The following is a 21,882-nucleotide window of genomic DNA, read 5'->3' on the forward strand; positions in this document are numbered from 1 at the left end:
TCTAAAATCTTGGAAATAAAAGAATATTTTGTTTATCAAAACAGCTAATAAAATTTTGAACAAAGATTCTATTTTCACACCAATGCCTTTGATGATAGAGAACTAGAAAGAACAAGAAAGCACATACATTAAAAAGCAGCAGTGTTGATAAGAAAATCCTATTCAGCCTAGAGATATAACTGAACAGAGGAAAATACTGCATTACTAGAGACACAAGAGAACTGATTCCAACTTGCTCTGGGGTTAATTTCTATGATTTTGTCAGGAATAGCAATGATATTGCTTGGCAAGACTATGCTTGATGCATCAGTGGATGCTTTTCTATTTTTGTGTGTGTCGCCATCCAGCCTCACAATTAGAAAAGATACAGAAAGACAAAAGAACAAATGTATACCCTTTATAAATCTGAAAAAAAAAAATCTTCAGGATTTCTACCAACTAAATATTACATTTAAATTCCCTATTATGACCCACAGAACATTCATATTTCATCCCGTTTGATCTCAATCAAACTTCTTGGTCTTAGTCCCTGCCTCTAACCTCTCTACAAAGTCCATGCACAGAACACATGGTGTCACTTTGGGTCCAGTTCCTTTGCATACACAGTTTACAAAACTTGAAACAATTTGCTAAGAGGTTCTCACTCTGAATTTAATACTCAATGCAATATCCATTTCCTCTGTGAGGCCTTTATGAGGAAATCCTCATTGCCCTAATTTTCTACTCCCTATTGTATTCCCTAGAAGAAAGCAGATTTCAGTTTGAGAGTCTAAAACCAGATAATTAAATTATGGATTTGCTACTAAATGCAGCAGTGACCATAATGAAATTATTTAAAGAATCAGAGTTTCAGTTAATTCACAAATAAATCAGGCATGGTGAAATCAAAATTACACAATTTTCATTAAAAATTTAAGGATACTGGCAAATAAAAATTCCTAGAAAGGGCCTAACATAAGATAGAAGCTTACTAAATACTGTCTTTTTTCATTTCATTCTTAACAAACTTGTTATCTTCCCACAGAACTAAGGTAACTCCTCCTACATGCCATACACTGACTTCTTATAGCTAAATTGCTTGATAGGACAGCCATGACTTACTCATTTTTGTATCTTTCAACCTTGCAAAATACAGTTGGTCTTCAAGACTGTTTATTAAATATATCGAATTCACTAACCTCTCTTTTTCTATGCTTCCTTTTGATTTTTTGAACAGGTAGTTACATATATTTAAAACAAAATACTATAGATCTCTTCAAAGTATACTTTTACTTGAAAATATTTTATCATTCATTATGTTTCACAGTCCTCTTAATTTTCATCTGTTATGAGTGCTTGTTATTTCATCATGCAGACTGATGTACCATAAATTTATAACTTCTCAAAATATTACAGAATGTCAGTTTCCTTTATATTTCTCACCATTAAAATGACATATTAATAGGCATTTTCATGCATACATATTTTTTTCTTCAAAATTAATTCATAGTATGCATTAGCAGAATGCACTGATAGGTCAAAAAGCCAAGGACAGTTCTGTGACTCTTGAAATTATTTGCCAAATTACTTTCAAAAGGGTTTGCACAAGTTCATTCCATCGCTGGTAAAGTATGTAAATGCCAGTTATACCAAAATCTAGTGAAGTATGCATTTAATCTTTCAGTAGATACCTGCTTTTTTCAGCTGCCCTCCAGCTTCCCTGTTCCTATAAGAACTCCTCCTACCTCCCACTTCAACCATGGGAATCTAATTGAAGTCATTTGCTAACTTTAACCCTGTCTAATTAGGCAGAGTTAATTGCTCTCATCATAAGTAACTGGGCTAATATTTTTCACTGAGAATTTGCAAATTGGTAATGACATAGGGAGTCAATATATTTCTTAGACTAGGGAGTAAAGGTTGTAAATGTGAAATCTTTACATTACTCTTCACAATGCTTGAAACCTACTATAGTTATCTTCTCCTCTCATCCCCCATCACTTTCTAGTTATTCTTGTACTATTACATTTTTATAGTACATGTGGGAAATTATTTCTTGCTAAAATGCTTATTTTCTCTCTTCACAACTTTGTATCCTTCCACCCCATTAGAGAAGATAAACTTCATAAGGGTTGGCTGTTTTAGTCCTATACAACAGTGCATTCTTAGAGCCTGAAAAAGTAACTTGTGTAGAGTCGCTTCTCAAGAACTATTTATTAAATGAATATTGAATCAACATGTGAGATAGCCAGCATTCTATCCATAAGATTTTACTGAAGTTGATTTAAAAAAGAATTCTGATTGATACAGACCTAAATTTGAGTCTTGCTCAAAGACAATACCTGCTTCAGTTTCCTTAGTTATCATGATTTTAGAAATAACATTTGTACAGGTGCATTGGTGAAGGGAACTCTATGGGGACTACACCGGAGGGGGTGGGGGGAACCAAATATTGTTTAAAAATGGACAAGGATGTAAATACACACACACACACACACACATATATATAAGAAATAACATTTGGAGTTTGTAAGAAAATAACTTCTTCCACTGAGGAAGTTTCCAATGGAAATTTCTACAGAAATAACATATTCTCTCCTAATCAGGGTCTCTCATCAGATTCCACCAGTTATTTGTCATGCAGTTAATTCTCTGCCCAACTTCATATGGAAGAAAGGAGTTTTACAACAAGAGTTCATTGCAGAAATTAAAACTCAAACTGGCTGTTCTCTGTTCATTTGCCACACAACATAGGTTTCCGGTGACATTCAGCTAATGAATTTTCTTCATGATTAACTACCCGTTATAGGTGGCTATTACAATGGAAACATCCTCAGCCAATGCTGCACCCTTACAAGCAAGGTAGTTGTGTAAAGGGTCATTAATATAAGTGAGCTGGGACAGTCTTCTTTTATGAAGTCAGAGAAAAATGGAGCTTGAAAAATATTGCTCACAATCAAATAAATTGCTGAAACAAAAATTATGCTCTGCTGAACTATAGCATCTATTCTTTTTTATTAGAAGGCAAAAGTTATGTAAAATTCAATAATGCATGCAACATAGGCATTCTTTACTTCTTTCAGACACATTTGGAGGAAAGGGAGAGAAAAAATGTCAAAGCCACTATCATATTATTATTATTTTTTTTTAAATTAACATCCTCTTGTACTTGCTTAACAAATCAAAAGCCTGTTAGACAGGGAAGCTTTTAACCATTGCTTAATCTGTAGTGACATCTGGTGGCCCGAATTACTCAGGTAGTTGGAGAAAACTCCCATCTCTGTTCTGTCTTTAAAGACTCTTTAGTGGATACAATGTCCTTTTGTTGTCACCATTAAAATGAGTGAAGTCTTTCTTGGATTCTAAAGTCTATTTTGCATGTGTGATATGGTAGGAAATAGAGGGAAAGCAGAACTAAATCATAAAGAATATAATTATGCCTTAATCTGAGATTAAAGTAAAATGTAATGTTGCTTATTCTTACCCACCATCAAAATTATTTGGTTTTATACATTATTTTGAGTTAAATATTAAGTTGATAAAAAATGTTGAAAGCCCATTAATCACCAAACACCATGGGCACTTTGTTTCTCAGAGTTATTCAGTCAACAGATATTTTATTGATTAGCTTCTATGGATAAAAACATTACAAAAAACAACCAATAAAACTAAGTTTCATAAAAAACAGGAATTTGCCTGTTTTTGTTCATCCCTTTATCCTTAACACCTAAACAAAGATGAGCTTATGCATTGAAGTTGCTCACTAAACTAAATGTCAGCTAAAAAGACTCTCTCTCTACATAAAATGGATCCTGACTCATGTGTCAAATACTGGCAGTTATTTTCTACTTCTATAAACCTTGACACATCACTGCTATGAGACTCTATCTTCTCATCTACAAATGGGTTTAATATTATTTATCTCAAGCAGCTTTGTGAAGATAAATTCAATAATGGCATGATGACAAACACCTAAGGAGGTATGATGTTATGTCTCTGAATCACATACAGGGTTGTAAACCAGTATCTCAAAAAAAAAGTTAAAAAATAAATAGTGGATTAGTGGATGCAAAATCTTTAGTACAATATCAGTCATATGACAAATATGCCTATTATTGCAATTATTAGAATAACCATCCTCATTCCATGTCTAAGGGGAAATGCCTCAAGTTATACAAAGGTATGGAGCACTCACAATCTCTTTGTGATTCTGTAGATTATAAGAAGGATTGTAGCCTAACTTACTTGGACTCTACATCACACAACAATTTTGCCTTAGGAGATGGAAGGATGGAAGAAAGGTAGTAGAGTAACAAATTTGTTATGAGCAATTCTACCTCAAGAAGTTGAGGATAAAAAGAAGATCCCCTAAGCAGGTAAATCATCATTTACACATATATGCATACACCAGTCACACCGAGGCATACACAAACACACACAAACACCATTGCATCTGTGTGAGTGTGTGTTCACTTACAATACGTGGAGGTTTTAAGAGGCATCGGTGCTGGGAAAAGGATTTGCTAAGGGAGAACAGATATTGCCCTGTTTTGCAAGGCAGATGGTAAGAAGCATAGTCTGGAGAGGCCCAATAAGTAATAGCTAAGATAAGTTCCCAAACTGGAAGTATGTGATAAGAGAGCAAACTATACAGTAAAAAGCCTGGGTGAGGGAAACCCTCCCTGTCTTCTAATGATCCCTTATTTGTGCATATATATGTAGTCAAATGTATTACATTATACACAATTTGCATTTTCACTTTTCCTTTGAGACTGTATGTTTTCCTTGTCTTCTAAATTGTGTGATAAAGAAGAATGTTTAAAGAAATATAGAACTGGATTATCTAGAAATACATATCAACAAAACAAAAGGGTAAAATCTAGGGAATATCTTTTTAAGGTGCTGAGTATAAGAACCACAATGATGTGTCATACATATGTTTATGCTTAACTTTACATGCTTTTTCCACCTTCCACGTGTGAGGGATGAAGCCAGGTGAGACTTAAGAGTCTATTATGAAAGCACTGATGCACAAAACCTGGCAAGTCACCAAAGATATACCAGAAGAAAGAGGAATCATAACACAATTATCTGATAATTAACAAGTAACTATAGATTTCATTAAGATAACACAAAACACATGTACAAACTCCAACCTTTTCCAATTGAAATAGACTCTCGGTGACATGAAATAGAATCTGTCTGCTTTAAATAAGCTCCCCACTGAGCTAGACACAATGAATCTGGGAAGAATTATTTCCATTTATTCACTGCTAGTTTTTTCAGTTTTCAAATTCATGGATTTTCATTTATGAAATTTATGGATTTTCATTTCTCCATCCTTATTTTTTTCTTGACATTCTGTTCATCTCACTAACCATTCTGTTTTCCTCTTGCCAGTGAACTTTTAATTTTTTATTAATTGGGGTGATGTTGACTCACAACACTGTGTATGATTCGGGGTATAGGTTCGCACCTCTTCAGATGTATGTCACCTCAGCTCACCCACCTCCAAAACCAGGTGTCCTTCCAAGTTTTCCTAGATTCCTCATTCAGAATGATGACATCTTCACTCATGTTCCCATGGTTCTTTTGTTAATTTCATTATGTCCGCCATTTTGCTTGGCCTCACAATGCTTATGTGTGTGCCTGTACTTAGGTGTATATTCTCCTTAGGTAGAACAACTCATCAGGTCCCTTGCTTAGTGCTTTGGGCACACAGCATGTTCAAATAATATTATTTGAAATAATGGAAAATAAATTAAGTAACAATATTTTCCCAATTTCAAAATTATATTTAAGAAAGGACTGCAGAGTGCTCTAGTTGTTAGACACTGGGGTCTGTGTGGTGACTTGATTTGACCATTTATTTGACAGCTTAATGCCTCAGCTTCCTCATCTGGAAAATAAAGTTTATAATAATACCTATCTAATAGCATTGTTATAATCATGAAATGTTAGCACATATCAAATGATTAGAGGGGCAATGGCTTGTAGAAAGCATTCAGTAAATGTTGACCACATAAAGACATAAAGACACTGTTCTCTACCATTATCAAAACAGTTGGAGATTATTTACCGTGACTCTTCTATTGTCTCATTTTAAATTACATTACAATCAACTAAATTTTCATATTGAATTGACACAGTCCCTTAAGGAGTCCACTATTGATGAAAATACATTAATCATAATAAACTTTAAAACATAATCATAAATTAACATTCATTAAGGATCTAGCATGAAACATACAGCAGAGAGAGAGAGAGAGAGAGAGAGAGAACAGAGAACAAGGGAGGGGAGCGAAGGGCAGGGGAGGGGAAGAGAGGGGAGGGGAGGGCAAGGGATATGTAGGGAGGAGGAGTTCAAAAGAGACAAGTCTATATTTTCCAACATCTGCATTGACATTTTAATCAAACATTCCAGCAGGCAGTCTAGTGATTATACACAGAACCCATCAGCAACCAAAAGTACCTAACATTCCCCATCTAAAATAATTTAATAAGAAGCTAGATATAATAGAAAAAGCCTGAGACCTATAAAGATGTCCCTGGTTTGAGATCAAACTTTGGGCAAGATAATGTTAACTAGAATTATAATATTTTCATGGAAGAGCTAGTGCATACTAGATATAAAATAATTGGATAATATTTCAGCAAGTTAAAAATTATTTTGAAATATCATAATGTTTCTAAGATCCTATATTATGGGAACTCATCCTAGGCACCCTATATTACTTAAATATTTGCATGGGAAGTTAACTTTGCTAAGATTCACAGAATGTCCTTTTGGTCATAGGAAATTTTGCCAGTCACACAAAACCAACTTCAAAGCCCTTTGCATTAACAACATAGAGTCTGGTGATGGGATGAGGCTTCTGTATCTCTCATCCATAATAAATGACCTGCGTGGCAAGGAAGAATAATCGTCTTTGCAGTCTCCGGCTTTGTAAGGTGACTCACCTTTCTGCTTGAAAGATTTCTTTACCAATGCATATTTAGAGGAGAGAGGACTGGAACGAAGATGAAAGTACATCAAATATTTATCTCAAAAGTTTCATTTTCTATGAAATAGCAGGTGTGTCATAGAATTTCTCTGATGGACAGAGACTCCTTTAAACCTCTCCTGGCCCTTTGGTGATGGATGGTACGGGGTATGTAGCATGTGGTGGAGAACCCTAGAGACATATTTTATTTAGAGACAATGGGTCCAAGCAGTACATTTCTCACAGGACTAAAAGTCTCAGAAACACTCAAATTGATATGAAGAAGAAAAAAGAAATCTACAACAGGGAAGGGCACTAAAGTTGACATAAAATCAATCTAGACTACCTTTTAAATCACATTATTGAAATTCCACCAATGGTGGTCTCTGATTCATACATTCTCTGTTCTCTATACTCCCATGTCATCACTGGTACTTACACAACCACACATATTAAAAGAAAGCAAGGGCCTCTGTGGTAGCCTAGGGATTAAGTGTCAACACTATCACTGCTAAGGCCTGAGTTTGATCCCCCACCATGGAGCTAACCCACATGGTGCAGCAGACCTCTCCTGTCTTGCCCGCTGCCACCCTCAGCAGTGTATTTCAATCTGCCTGTTCTGCTCCCCACTCTGTTTCTGGTGACTCCACTCGCCCCCTCCCAACCCACCTCTGGCCTACAACCCAGGTCTTGCATGTAAAAATAATAAATATTTTAAAAAAAGCAGAAACAAGATTTAGCTGCTATTTGTTTAAATATTAAAACAATCCAGTACCCATATAACTAAAAAGGATAACTAATGTATGTAAAAGTATCTCAAGTACAAAGTGCTTTGTGATTATTATTTAGCAAAGGAGATATTTTCCATAGGTAAAGTTCTGGTTTTCAAACATTTTAAATATGGGTTTTATACAAATAATAATTTTAATTTTAATAGACAACATTCTCTGAACTCTTAAACATTTAATTAGTCATTTTATTGTTTTCCATTTACTAATTTATTTCATCATTAACATTTTATGAGGTTGGCCTATAATTAGTCTTAAAATTATTGTTATAGATCAAGTAACTGAGGCTCAAAGAGAGAAAATAATGCAGAATTATAGATGACACTGAATTAATTTTTGAGCCCAATCTATTTCTAGAAAATTATCATTAATAATGTGAGAGTCTGGGCCTCCTTGGTGGTGCAAGGAGTTAAGAAGCAACCTATGAAGCTATCCACAACCACCGCAGAACGAGTTCAATCCCCAGCCAGGGAGTGACCCACATGGTGCAGCAGACTTCTCCTGACTCACCCACTGCTCTCCTCAGCAGTGTACTTCAGTCAGTCTGCCTGTTCTGCTCCCCACTCTGTCTCTGGTGAATCCTCTCACCCGCCACACCTCTAGTCTGTACCCCAGCTCTTGTATGCATATATAAATCTTTAAAAAAATAATATGAGATTGTGGTAAAACATTCGTACTTATTTAGTATATACTATGAGTCATACTATATGTTCATTGAAAGTAGAACAATAAATGTGTCTTTGTATGAAAATTGCATTGCAGTGGGAAAACAGACAACAAAAATAACACACAAAGAAAAACAAATGCACAATGATTGTGATCATCAATAATGAATTCTGGTTTTAGACATAATCCTTCTACTCCTCCATGCTGCCAAAAGTGACAAATGGACCCTCCATTCACCAAATTGTTCATTCCTCAAATTTTGGCATGATTTTTGACCAAATAAAGCCAAAAATTCTATTACCTCCCCCCTCAAAATATATTTCCAATCTAACTCATTCTCAGTGTCTTTATAAACCCATTGTAAGCCAAGCCATGGAGGATGGGATATAGCACAGGGTTAAGCTCTTGAATACATATCAAGCCACACTATGTCTTATCTAAACTACTGCTCTAATCCCTGACCTACTCCTCATGCTGCTCCCCTCTACCCTCTCCCTAACATTTCTCTTCCAGTCTAATGGGATACAAAGTTCTGCTAAATCTACCTTGTGAATCATTCTCGATCCTCATGTTCATTGTTAGTGTTCTCATTCAGATCCATATATTTAATTCTTTTAGCACCAAGTCATGGACTTTGGATCACTGAGGATCCTTGGAATTGTACGAGTCTTCAAAGATATACATGCATATAAAATTGTTCGTAGTTTCCATGAGGACAAAGGCAACTACATCCAGTGGGAATAAGCAAAAAAATATATATAAAATAGACTAGCAACTTGAAAAGTTAGGAACCACTGACTTAGACCATTTGACCAGTATACAATTTCTTCATTCCCAATACTGTTCTGTCTCAAATATACAGATCTAGTCATGTCACTACTATGCTAGGACATTAGCATACTATCATAATTTCTAAGGGAGAGGGAGAAATATCACAAAGGAAAAATAATTTCTAAATCTGTTGTTTGGAACCTCTTTCACACCTCAGTCTCCTTCTTGCTCCTGTCTACCCTCATTACTATATTTATTTGCTGTTTATTATGTTTAATGTGAATCTTTATGACTTAATATTTTAACTCATGTTTTATTCATTTTTCATTCTAATATATCTTTGCTCTTTATGAAAAAAATTGGTATGTGACCTTGAACATGTGATTCTTCTCCTGTCTTGTTTCAACCACAAAATAATGGAAAAAGTTGGATTTTTCTTTAGAAACACTGGCAACTGATTTTCTGTTCAGTGAGACTAGAAGACAGCCCTCATTCTCTGTTACTAATATTGCAAAAGCTTTCTAAAACTTTGCCATTTTCTCTCCTGATATCTCCTCTACATGACCAAAATCATCAATTCTGAAAAAAAAAAAAATACAATAGTCATATCATCAGTGATGTAGAAATTGCAGCCCCTTCCTTATATGGCCTTGATGTTCTAGCTTATCTAAATAATTAAATAATTTGCCCTCTCTGCTTTGAATTTATCTATGTCTTTAGGACTTTGTCCAGAATGATTAAAAAAGAATTTTTTCCTTGCCATTGGTGTTTCCATTCTTGTTGTAGGGTATCAGGCACAAAAGGGTAGCTCTGTATACATGGTAAGAGCCAAACTGCAGAGGAAGAAGTTAGAAAGGAGAGCAAGAAAAAGTCATGGTATAAGGATATTCCTGATCTAATACTTGAGTCCTGGGTCCAGCACAGTGCTAGTGCTTCCTTGTAGTTTATTATTGTGAGTTGGTTTACTATCACTGAATTAGTGCTAGTATATTAAACATAGATTTATAGTTGCATATCAACATATATGTTTAACAATGGGGAAAAATGCCATACCCTTTGAACAATTGTTTTTAAAAAATGCTGGAGAAATTGAATAACATAATAGGCTGACTTACAGTAGGCTTGCAAAAACAGCTGAGTGTTTAATTTCTAAGTGTGGTTTTATCTATTGTCTATGATATGTAGGCACTGCTGCATGGCACACTTTACAATGCTATAATAATGTAAGCCTCTGTGTGGATTTACTCACTATCAGTCTCAAGAATAGTCTGGTAGGTCCTGCCTAAAGCCTTTTTCTCAGCCATAAGCTGTGGAAAAGTGAATCTGTTGCTTGGAAAAGTGCATCTGTGTTCTCCCCCAGGCAGTTGTGAGACATTCATGTCCTTGTGATTTACGTTGTATACAGATCTTGACACCCAGTTAGCTTCCTGTTGGCAAAATTATTTCACTATATCCATCATTCTTATCTTAAATGTTTGTGAAAGTCAGTCAGTAAACAAGCATTTATCGAATGCTAAAAAGTCATTTCAAATAAATCATTGTGTTACAAGTCGTAAGATGAACACTCAAAGATTGCCAATAAAAGTGTCATTCCTGAAATGAAAATATTCAGAAACAGATTCAAATTATGAAAACACAAAAACAGTATCATGCAGCAAGATTATTCTTAATGATTTGGAATCTTAGAAAATGCCTAAACTCCTCTATCTATCTACTTATCTATCTATCTATCTATCTATCTATCTATCTATCTATCTATCTATCTACCTACCTACCTACCTATCTATCCATCCATCCATCCATCCATCCACCCATCCATCTACACACCTACCTACTTACCTATCCATCACCTGTCTTCTAATGTAGACATATGCACAACCATATGGGTCTATGCAAAATATTTTCAGTGAATTGTTATTTTTTTAAATAACATATAATGCAATGATGTGACCACAGTAAGTAATTCATCAAAAATAATTTGCTGAACTGGACCTAATAGAAGTTGGACCCTAAAGCATAGAATGTGTCCCAATATTGAGGGCCTCTTTAACCAGAACAGTGAATCATGTTCAGCACCATGAAAGTATGATATCCTTCACTTTTATAAAGTATTCTATATGATTGGTGCATTTTCTCCATCTTCTTTACCTTGATAATTAACAATTAACACCTCAAGGGTCACCTTCTCCAAGGTACCTCTCGCATTCCCATACAATGAATTAGGTGTCTCATTACATTCTTCCATAGCACTCAATATTTGCCTTTATGGTGACAAAGTTTATCATTCAAAATATATGGATATTGATCTGTGTGGTCTACTGCACCATGGTGTCAATGAACATAAAGCTGTATCTTATCTAACAGTCCGTGGTATCAAGTCTGGAGCCTGGCTCAAAATAGAAATTTCTAAGGAAACCAGGAAACAAAAGGTCCAATATTACATAGGGACAACTGAAAAGTGAGTTGTCTTCAGTGTTGGAACTCTCAATGAAATTCCTACTGACACAGTATTCCTGCCATGCTCTCCCCCCTAACACTTACAGATTCCCCCTCACCATAACTGAGATTAGTTCAGAATTAGGGAATTGAAGTTTTCCTTAAATGGAAACAGATTGTATGTTTGATTCTTCATAGATTGTAATGAAAACACCTATTATGAAACAGTGAAGAGCCACAAGAAATTGAGCTCCTCAAATCAGGAGGTTCTCCTTGATGTGGACATTATCACTGCCCAGTATTTAATGGTTTGGGGAGACAAGGGATTCTAAATAGGCTACATCTGCTCCAGTTCTGGGTGGCCAAACTGATTTATAGTAAGATTTTCTATCTCTGATTAAATAAATTGGTAAGTTAATCTACCATTTTGTACTGTGTGAGTATGGCTGGGTATGTGTGCTCCTGAATTTGGTGCCTATCTGCTAATTTTGAAATATCTCAGAAAGTCAAGGAAAGCTTTATAAGTGAAATGACATCTGAAAAAGGAATTTTATAGATGGTTAGAATTTTATCTTGAACAGCATTACATGTAAGAGGCTTTGAGATAGAGGGGAAAATGTATAAAAGCATGGTGATATTCAGCAAGAGAGGAAAAGTGGGTGGAGCATACAATTAAATAGGACTGGTATTTAGAAAAAGTTGGAAGTTAAGTTTGGAGAGCTAGTTTGGTCCTTGACATTGACTGACCTTGAAAGTCAAATTAGAGCTTAAATGTTAGCAGGGAATGGCATAAAATAGGTTTCAAAAGAATGTTATTTAATAAATTACACTATTTGCTAACCATTTAGAGCTAATGCTGCTTTGATGGTTTCAAGCTTCTTTAGGTTTAACTACTTCCTACAGCTCTGCTGCCCCCTTCCTATTTTTTCACACAGAAATATACATGAGAAATTTCATAATAATATGAAATCATTCAGGGTCAGGCTAAGGAGAGACCACCTTCAGGAACTATTTTGAAATTCTACTCCCCTCAAGTATTTTTTTTTTATTTTTTTTGAAGATTTATTTATTTATGCATACAAGGACTGGGGAACAGGCCAGAGGTATGGGGGGTGAGAGGATTCACCAGAGACAGAGAGGGGAGCAGAACAGGAGGATCTACTGAAATATACTGCTGAGGGGATCAGCGTGCAAGTCAGGAGAGGTCTGCTGCACCATGTGGGTAGCTCCTTGGCTGGGGATCGAACTCATGCTACAGTAGCTGCGGACAGCTTCATAGGTTGCATCTTAACCCTTTGCACCACCAGTGAGGCCTTTTAGTATTTTTTTAAATTCAAATTTCTGATAAGCATCAGCATTTATATTCGAGTTAGTTTTGTTTTTATCTATTTCTTCTACTAGAATATGAACTCCTTAAGCATAGAAGACTAGTATGATTTCTAACAAAAGCAAAAACACAATGATAATAATTATTACTAGGAACCACACAGTGCTTACTGTGTGATAAGAACACATCTGAGAACATTACACGATCCACTCAATCAGGTTTTTCTGATGATGAAAATGCACTCTAAGAATGGCACAAGCTCCTGTACATGAATGAACCAGAATTCTCAACCAGAAGTTCTGGGTCCAGAGTCCTTGCTCTTAAACATCTGCAATGCACATCCTTTATAAAAAAACATGGATGGTGCTTTGTATATGTTGCAAGTAAATGTTAATAATATACTCAGAGTCTTACCATGAACAATTTAATCCATGAATCCAGAGTCTTACCATGAATAATATATGTATTAATTCAGCAAATATTTATCAAGATATTTTTGTTTTGAGTGCTATTTATTTCCTCAGCATTCAATAATAAACCAGAATCTGTACCCTCATAGACCTTAGAGTCACAAGGGATTATAAGGCTACAAAATGTCACTTACAAATAAAAATTCATTCATTCACAGTAGGTATCAACATCCAAATTACATCTTCAGCAATAATTTGTACTGACAAATGTAAACCTGAAGCAGTCTTGATTATTTTAGAACATTCATATATCCTTTTGGACATTTTATCGATATGCAGTATTATTGCAAAACAAATTTAGTAAGAGTCATATAGCTGGAAAATTTTAACTAATGACTTTAGAAAAATGATTTTCTTGCTCATCAGGGTATACATATCAGAAAGAATAATTTAACCAGTTTGAAAGTCATACTTTGTATTGTGGAAACCAATAATTTTAGATCCTCGAGTAAGCTTTTGAAATAATTCTTGACATTTGAATTAATCATATTATAAATAGCTGCTTACCCATGTCTTATTCCATCCACTGAGATGAAGTATTTGAAATATATATGCCAATCAGTTCCTCATGTATCCAGTTCAGGACCACAAAGAAGCCACTACTTTCTCCTCATTTAACATGCCAATGCATATACTCTTTAAGAATTCCTTAATGTCATGTTAAGTGAAATATAGACATACTGGTACTCACACAGTGGCCTTTTAGAGAGGTACGAAAGAACCCAAACATAAGTCTGCTTCCTTGGATGCAATCCATGGCTGTTCAGTTTCAACAACATGGCTAAGTAGATAGATCATCCCAGATTAATTTTTGAGAGGGCCTTTATTAGCATTTTTTCTAGATTCTTACACTCTCTCCTTTCTAATATGACTATCAATCAATTAGTACCTAATTCATACAATATGTCAAATATTTTTAAGGAAGTTACCTCGACATATCAGTATTTTTAAAATGATAACTTTAAAATACTGTGAATAACCAAACACAGCATCACCAGCTGGCCTCACTTTCCACAATATTGATACCACATTCAACTAGAAGTACTCTTACTTGTACACCATAACTGGGTCTCTCCCACTGCAACTCCTGTATTTTTCTATGTATTGATTTAATTATTTCCTTTTGTCATTTTATTTATTCTAATCTTTCTACATTTTCATGGGCCATTTTAAAAGCTGAAGACTTGTCGACTTCAGCCTGTCTTCAACTGATACTTAGCATATAGGTTATAATTGTCCAACATTATCATATTTGCGTGCAGTGATTTAAAAAATATTGTTACTCACAAATAGTGAAAAGAGAAATGCAATAGGAAAAATCTTTATTTAATAAACTCTGGAGAGATGCAAATGACAATTTTTTTTCAAATTACCCATCTGATTTGTTAGACAGCCCAATCAAAAATAGATTCCTTCCTTTTGTATTGCTTCACAGTTAAGCTACATGGATTCAAAGAGTTTCCAGAGAATATCTAAATTATTAGTCAGGAAAGAAACTACATTTCCCTAATGCATAAAACCCATGACTTAGAATTCATGGCCATTTTAAGTTGAATTTTATATGAACAACAACAGAAAATATTACCCACTGTTAAAATTATTAAATCAACTCAAAAATGCTTAGTTTAAGATTAAATCATATAAAACTAATAAGTTCTATTAATTCACATATTATTACATACATAGCCTGTAATATATAAATGATTATTGATTAAAGAAAAAACAATGTATCAGAAAGCATAACTAATGTGTGGGTCATTTTGAAAGCACAGACAAAACATTGAGAAATGTAACATTTTCTGACAGTAATTTATTACTTTGTTGCATAAAACAAACTAAAAATTTTATCCATTTTGATTCTAGAACAAGAATGAACTCTATCTCCAGATTTTTAAGCCATGTAGAAAAAAAATAATTTCAGATATGTTCTGATATTTCATGGAGGGACAAATTCAAAGAAAATAAAATCTAAGCAACTTACATTGTTTATAGTATAGTTCCATTGAGACTAGTTTTCCCTTATTTATATTGTCCTTTGTTTTTCCTTAAAATATGTCATGACTAGCATAAACATTAGACATTCTCCAAATCATTGAATTCAATTACCTTTTGCCATTGTGCAGTGTTGCAATTAACTTTTGTACTTTTTCATCTTCCATATCACTCAGGGAAGGATAAATAAAAAATAAACTATGCCTCTATGTAATTTATCTGCAAGAAGAGAATAGACTAGTTTTTGATTTGTAGCTTTGAGGACCAGGATGCCAAAATATGTACTCAACATAGGTACATCACATTAGGAAATGTTGTATCACTTACCATTCAGTTTACATTTCAGCAACCATCTCCAAACAAAAGTGGCACTGAAAGAAATAAAATATATATATATATATATATATATATATATAAAATGAAAATATAAAAACTGAATATTTCATAGTAAACTTAGGAATTATACTGCCAAAAAAAGTATATTAACAAAGCTACTATTTAGATAGGTGGTATTTAGACAGTGACAATAACGACTATTCCCCATGGAAAAGCAAATCCTGAAAATTGATCTTAAAATTTATGGCTAGGAAGGAATTCTTTAAACATATCACTGAGGGTTAGAATGCATTAAGGAAAAAAAAATAGAGATGCTCGTATTTTTCATAGTTTTTTTTTTTTTTTTTTAAATCACATGGGGATTGGCAAAGTTCTCTAAGGGGCAGAAAGTAAATATTTTAGCCTTTACAGGCATGTAGTCTATTTCCCAATTATTCCATGCTGTCTATGTAAGTAAAGGAATAGGTATAGCTATGTTCCAATTAAACTTTATTGACAAAATCAACCATTTATTTGGGATTTGACCCCTGGCCACAGTTTGCTGATTCGTTGCAAGACTCACTGAGGGTTCCAAATCAGCAATATCAATCCTAATACATGGCAGACAAATGAAAGATAGAGAACCACTGGGGCAAAATAATTGTAGAGTTCTTAGTTTTGGAATAAACTATGTGGTTATTTAAACCTGTGGAGTTCTCTGTTCCAGGATGATAGATGAGACTCTAAAAGAATAATTATGTGTAAGTATAAAAAAATACATTGTACAAATGAGGAAGATAACAAAAATGTGATAGCAAATATGACACACATATTTTAAGAATATAAAATTTATTTATGCTTTGAAAAAATATGCTAAATAATAGCATGATTCTTGGAACCTAACTTTTGTTGCTCATTAATCAGGGAGTTCAAGTCCTAAATAAGGAAGAATAACATATTGGAATTAAAGAGACTTATCAGGTTATCTTTATAATCTTTGGGAAATGAGTTGAGAAGATAGTCTAGAATGAATTGTTACAGAACAGGTGTGATGTCAGGCTGAAAGGTGTAGTGAAAGATTCCTTACAGCAGTTTCACTATTTGATCATCAGTTAACCAGTATGTAGTATTACTAGAAACAAGAAGACAAACTGATTTGCCAACACAGTCATCCAGGAAACTATTACTTGTACTCTGAGTAATATGAGTTGACTCAAAACTGGGAAAGAGATCATGGAGAAGAGAAACAACTATATTTATTTCAGATGGAAAGATTTAGTAACAAGAATTCCTGCCATTATTTCACAGCCTTACATGCTACAAATTCATTTCTGAATTTTCAAATGTCTCTTTGTGGTAGATTTCAAAGTAAACTTCAATATTTCATATACATCTAATGCCCCTCGTCACCACCTCCACACACACACCCCTACACACTCATATTCCAAGCTGGGTATTTTCCATTTTTAATGACTGACTTGTCCTAGTAACTTTACCTATATACTCAAAGAATGACTATTAAGCAAAGCAAACAAGTATTAAGAAAACATCTTTAACAAATATGAGTAATGGCTTTCTTGTTATTGTTCATACAACTACCGATTGTGGGTTCAAATGTGTCTCCCTCCCAAATTCTTATGTTAAGGTCCTGGTCTCCAGTTCTACAGAATGTGACTGTATTTATAGGTAGGACCTTACAGAGGTAACAAATGTTAAATGAGGTCATTAGAGTGAATATTAATCCATTTTGACTGTGGCCTTATAAGCAAAATAAAAAGACACGCACACAGAGGTAGAGCAATGCAAATACACAGGGAGAACCCAGATGGCCGCAGAAGAATTCTATCCTGTCAATGCCTTGATCTCAGATCTTGTGCCCATGAAAGTATGAGATAATAAATGTCTATTGGTTCAACAACCCTGGTTGCATATGGAGGAGAAGGTAAGAAAGGAAGTCTCATGAAAACAGCAGGTCTCCACTCTAAAAGAAGGAACTGGGAAAGTTAGTTGAAATTCATGTAGTTGAAAACTATACATTGTAACTTTTATGGTACATTCTCAATTTTTGGCTCTGCTATAGAGGCCAGATGTTGGAATTACAATAAACCATGAAACTGTCAAAAATGAAGGTTGTTTCACGAGACCTTGACAATCTGCTTACATTGCAGATAAAATTAAGGCTTTTAGTTATTAATGTGTTCAGTGTCACAAAGATAGTGATTTATAGATCATATATTCATTACAGAATCATAGTGGTCTTTTCCCAAACTTAATAAACTATGAAAATGGCTTCAGTAGCCAGTTCAGTCATTGCTTCAACAAATGTTTATCGAGTACCTGCTTTATTCCAGACACATTCTTGCTATGTCAGATAAAACATCAAATAATCACAGCAGACTAAGAGACCTGCTCCTTGAATTTACATTGTCAACAGCGGTGATGGAAAACAAACAATAATCACAACAGGTAATTATATTACATATAAAATTAAAGGAGGTGGACAGGAAAAGCATGGTAGGGTAAAAGGATTTGGGTTTCAGGGTAGAAGTTGACATGGAACAGGGGAGGAGGCAGTGTGTGATTTTAATTAGATGACAAGGTAAGGTCATTAACATTTGAACAGACAATTGAACAACATATGGAATCTAAACAGATGTCTCTTTCTGTAAAGACTGAATCAGGAAGGAAATTCTGGTATAAGGATTTATGGCAGCATCACAGGAGAAGAACAAAGGACATGGGAAGTGAATGGCAGGGAAAGAAGGAAATTGAGTCAAATAAGGAAAGCAAGGAGAGGGTATCTGGTTATGGAGGGCTTTGGAGGCCATCAAAATGATATTGGAAAGGGGGCGGAGCAACATGGCGGCGAGGAGACGCTGCGAGTAAGATCTCCCATTAAAAAAAGTTAATAGGGAGGAAAAGCGGCAGGTCCCAGTGAGAACCGGGACACGGAAGATAAACGGGTGACGCCAGCAAACTGCCCGAAGAAGAAAGTGGCCATAAAAGAGGACTAGAAGGGAGGGAAGCGCAGAACCCTGCTCCCCTCCCCCGCCCACAGAGGCTGCACTCTCTGACCAGCAGAGAGGAGGAAACAACAAACCAAAACGGCCCACAAGAACAAACGACACAGCAAGCGGGACTGTGAGTGGAAAGGAACTATTGCAGCCACCACACCCCGTGAACGGGAGCTGAGGCGAACCCTGCAGGATCCGCCGCGGCGGTGAGCGAACGGCTCCGGGCGCCATTAGAGAAGAACAAAGACCCCGGGAGACGCGCACACAGCCCGGGCTGCCGGTAAGCTGGCGCGGAAACGCAGCGCGCTCGGGGAGCTTGAAAAGCAAGTGCAGACCTGGATCGCGGCTGCCCAGGTCCCCGCGCCTGCAACCTAGGCTTGCGGGGAGACGACCTAGGCTTGCGGGGAGACGCACGGAGGTCCTCACTGAGGTGAAGGTCCCTCCCTGAGTGAGCAGGAACCAGGAGCCCAGGCACGGGAGCTGTGCAAAAGGCGCCATTCCCGCGCCACTGAACTGGGCTACAGCCCGCGTCCTGGAACTGAGGGCTTTGAACTGAGACCCGGGGCACGAAAATTCGGGGCGTGGGTTCTCCACGACGGTGGGGCACAAGGCAGACACAGCACCCCAAAGCTGTTGAGGTGTACCCTACCATTCCCGCTCTGTTCTCTGTCCCACGGGGTGGGGGGAGGCGAAAAACAGCCCCCCAAGGACAATAGGAGAGATCTCTGGCGCCACCTAGCAACCAGGAAAAAAAAAGTCACTAACACCCTATAAAACAGGACATTTCTTAAGACTGCTTGAAAAGGGCAGAAGGTTTCTGGAGGACCCAGTGGCCAGCCGGGAAGTTATTCCACGCCAGGCCCCTTCCGACCAGCAGTCTGAGCCCACAGAGGGAGCAGGCACCCACGTCCGGGGCAGACCGGGTGCGCAGAAGAGTGTGCCTGAAACCGGAGGCGCAGGGACTGCATCCCGCTTTGCCATTTGAGAACAGGGACATTTCTTCAGTAAAAACTGCCTAAAACCAGCAGAAAGCTCCCCCAGAAGACAGAGATGGCTCCTGGAAGAGTCAGAGGGGAGCGGAGAAGTTCACCCAAGATGTCAGTCAGTCCGAGCAACACAGTGTCCCAACGCATACGACAAATTAGAAAACAGACAGTAGGGAGTAGAAGAACCACACGCAACCTAAAAACTCCTCAGGAAAGAAGCACACCACAAAAAGAAAACCACTCCCAGATTGCAACGACAGCAACTAGGAAGAACTTCTGAGCCTTCCAGAAAGAGAATTTAAAATTGCCATGATTAAAAAAGTGATAGATCAGAAGAAGGAAATTGAGTCCCTAAAGAGGGAAGTAAGAGAAATGCAGGAGATCAAAGAATTAATGGAGGAACTAAAGAACTCTGGGAAAAGCAATGAAAGCAGAATAGATGAAATGGAAGAACGAATAAGTAATCTTGAAGACACAGAAATAAAAAGAACCAAAACAGAAAAGGAAAGAGAAGTACGAAGGAAAAAGAATGAAGAAAGACTTCGGGAACTATCTGACTCCATGAGGAAAGGAAATATAAGAGTTATAGGAATTCCAGAAGGAGAGGAGAGAGATGTAGGAACAGAGAAAATATTCATGGATATAATTGAAGAGAACTTCCCAAATGAGAAGAAGGAGCTGAAAATTGATATACAAGAAGCAAGAAGAACACCAAACTTCCACGACGAAAGGAAAAACACAGCAAGACACATAATAGTAAAGCTCCCAAGAATCCAGGAAAAGGAAAAAATAATGAAGCTGACAAGAGGGAAGAAACAGATAACATTCAAAGGAAAACCAATCAGGCTGACATCAGACTTCTCTGAAGAAACACTACGGGCAAGGAGAGAGTGGAGGGACATAGTCAACAGACTCCAAGAAAACAGATGCCAACCAAGAATACTCTATCCCGCAAAGCTCTCTTTCCTCCATGAAGAAAGAATATGGACCTTCCCAGACAAAGAGAAACTCCGGGATTTCATTGCGACTAAACCCCCACTCCAAAAAATACTACAAGGAATCCTAAAGCCAGAACCTCAGAGGGACGAATAACAACGAAAGAAGACCAAAAAAAAAAAAAGTTATTAAAAGAATAAATAAATAAAATCAAAGGAAAGACAAACATAATGGCAAATACAGATGCTAACATATCAATATTAACTCTAAATGTAAATGGACTAAACTCTTCAATAAAAAGACACAGAGTTGCAGCCTGGATTAAGAAACAAAACCCATCCTTTTGCTGTCTCCAGGAAACACATTTAGCTACAAAAGATAAAAATAGGCTCAAAGTCAAAGGATGGAAAACAATCCTACAAGCAAATGGGCCAAAAAAGAAAGCAGGAACAGCTATACTTATATAAGATAAAACAGACTTCAAACTCAAAAAAATAAAAAGAGACCCCAATGGTCACTACATTATGATTAAGGGGACAATACTTCAAGAAGAAATAACACTCATTAACATATACTCACCAAACGAAAGAGCACCAAAATATATCAGACAACTGTTGTCCTCTCTGAAAACAGACATCAGAGAAAACACATATGTAGTGGGAGACTTCAACACACCACTATCAAAATGGATAGATCAACAAGACAAAAAATAAGTAAAGAAACTAAAGCTCTAAATAAGGACCTAGAGCATTTGGGCTTAACAGACATCTATAGAACACTAAACCCAAAAAAAACGGAGTACACATTTTTCTCAAGCGCACACGGATCATTCTCCAGGATCGATCACATACTGGGGCACAAGACAAACATCAACAGATACACCAAGATTGAAATCATACCAACCATCTTTTCTGACCACGAAGGCATCAAACTAGAAATAAATCATAAAAAGAAGGCAAGGAACTATCCTACCTCATGGAGATTAAAAGCCACACTACTGGAAGACCACTGGGCTAACGAGGAGATCAAAGAAGAAATTAAAAAATTCTTTGTATTGAATGACAAGGAGGACACCAATATCCTAAATGTATGGGATGCAGCAAAAGCAGTAATAAGAGGAAAATATATAGCAATAGAAGCTCACATCAAAAAACAAGAAAGAACTCAAAGAAACAACCTAATCTCGAAGCTCAAAGATCTAGAAAAAGAACAACAAAAA

The 21,882-nt window shown here is 36.2% G+C and overlaps 1 long non-coding RNA gene across 1 annotated transcript in view; it reads right to left on the reverse strand.

Moving 5' to 3' along the window:
• The window catches only part of LOC119254707 (uncharacterized), an 847,730-nt gene that overhangs the window by 458,554 nt on the left and 367,294 nt on the right, over positions 1-21,882 (reverse strand). Inside the window, exon 2 of the long non-coding RNA XR_008553383.1 lies at positions 15,740-15,783. This is a non-coding gene — a long non-coding RNA (uncharacterized LOC119254707). The remainder of the gene's footprint in view (positions 1-15,739; positions 15,784-21,882) is intronic.

The sequence above is a fragment of the Talpa occidentalis genome, unplaced genomic scaffold (assembly GCF_014898055.3).
Source record: "Talpa occidentalis isolate TD23 unplaced genomic scaffold, MPIMG_talOcc4v2.1 talOcc4.3, whole genome shotgun sequence".
Lineage (NCBI taxonomy): Eukaryota > Metazoa > Chordata > Mammalia > Eulipotyphla > Talpidae > Talpa > Talpa occidentalis.